Source organism: Bos grunniens, chromosome 21 (genome assembly GCF_055505025.1).
Source record: "Bos grunniens cultivar Pamir isolate PY7600 chromosome 21, Bosgru_T2T1.0, whole genome shotgun sequence".
In the NCBI taxonomy this organism is placed as follows: Eukaryota; Metazoa; Chordata; class Mammalia; order Artiodactyla; family Bovidae; genus Bos; species Bos grunniens.
In genome coordinates, this window is record NC_141185.1 from 242441 (window position 1) to 244068 (window position 1628).

The following is a 1628-nucleotide window of genomic DNA, read 5'->3' on the forward strand; positions in this document are numbered from 1 at the left end:
AGAGTGGGGACACACACTGGTCTTTTTTGCTCCAGGAGGGATAACACCACTGATGACACGGATGACAGCACTCCCCACCCCGGGCAAACCCGCTGTAAATCCACACATGCTGTGACTGTCGTCAGCCCCAGTCTACATCCTCACACACAGAAATGCAGGTGTGAGGACACAGCCTCAGGGACACAGGGAGATGGGGGAGCGGAGCCCTAAGGAGCTGCGTGTCCTCAGTCCTCAGCAGACTTGGGGTCCTCAGTGTCCACCCTCAGGGAGGAGATGCTGAGGTTCACGAGTTCCTGCAGACACTCAGTTGTGCACAGGAAAATGCAGCCCACTGGGCAAGTCAGCCGTGCTGGGAAGATGAGCATCTCAGCAGAAATGTCTACTTTGTCCACAAAATTAATACTGTGTTTGATTACTATGAACAAACCACCTCTAGAGTGATTCTTGAGGCTATTTAAGCTGTTCAAGATGAAAAACAGTCAAGAAAGTAAAGGGAAATATAAATGCTTTAGTAATTCTGATAGACATTAAATTCTACTCAACTCCATTTGAATTCAATGTGATTATTACATGTATATTTTTCTCTGATGTTTGCATATGGAGTAAGTAAACACCAGCTAATTAGAAAAGAAATAAAAAAATAAGAGTTTGTGTTTAACAAATGGCTGGTACCTGAATGTGTGGTGGGCATCTAATGAGTAAAGGTAAACACGTTCTTGGGATTAAAGTCTCTTCCCCAAATCTGCCATTTTCCCTGAAAGCATCTTTTTTCCTGACCAGCCCTCCTTCATCATATCATTCCTCAACAGTCTTACTGGTCTGGGCAGGGCGACCCCAGGAGGGGCTGAGTTCTCTGAGGGCACAGTCAGCATCCCCTCACAGGGGGAGCCCCATAGACAAGACCTCTATTCACTGCTTTCTGCTTTTTATACAGAGGTCCCTCCTGTATGCAAATACCCACTCAGGTCACAGGGTAGAAACAGAGCACCAGCTCACTTAAATTCAGGTTCCTCCTGAGGCTTGAAGAGACTTGGTGGGAGTGGTGACTCTCATCTGCTCGAAGATGAACCCACTGTGGACCCTCCTCTTTGTGCTGTCAGCCCCCAGAGGTGAGTGTCTCTGGGTCAGACATGGGCACGTGGGGAAGCTGCCTCTGAGCCCACGGGTCACCGTGCTTCTCTCTCTCCACAGGGGTCCTGTCCCAGGTGCAGCTGCGGGAGTCGGGCCCCAGCCTGGTGAAGCCCTCACAGACCCTCTCCCTCACCTGCACGGTCTCTGGATTCTCATTGAGCAGCTATGGTGTAAGCTGGGTCCGCCAGGCTCCGGGGAAGGCGCTGGAGTGGCTCGGTGGTATAAGCAGTGGTGGAAGCACAGGCTATAACCCAGCCCTGAAATCCCGGCTCAGCATCACCAAGGACAACTCCAAGAGCCAAGTCTCTCTGTCAGTGAGCAGCGTGACAACTGAGGACACGGCCGTGTACTACTGTGCGAAGGACACAGTGAGGGGAAGTCAGTGTGAGCCCAGACAAAAACCTCCCTGCATAGGGGCCCGTGACCACAAGGGGGCGCGCAGGACTCACTACAGAGCTGAGCCCTGGAGCAGGTGCAGAAGAGGCGTTGGGCAGTGA

At 51.7% G+C, this 1628-nt stretch overlaps 1 pseudogene across 1 annotated transcript; it reads left to right on the forward strand.

Moving 5' to 3' along the window:
• Positions 1–1025: 1025 nt before the first annotated feature.
• Positions 1026–1628, forward strand: LOC147348810 (immunoglobulin heavy variable 4-59 pseudogene; annotated as a pseudogene). Its single transcript, XR_015150644.1, has 2 exons — positions 1026–1109; positions 1192–1628. The product of XR_015150644.1 is annotated as an immunoglobulin heavy variable 4-59 pseudogene (transcript).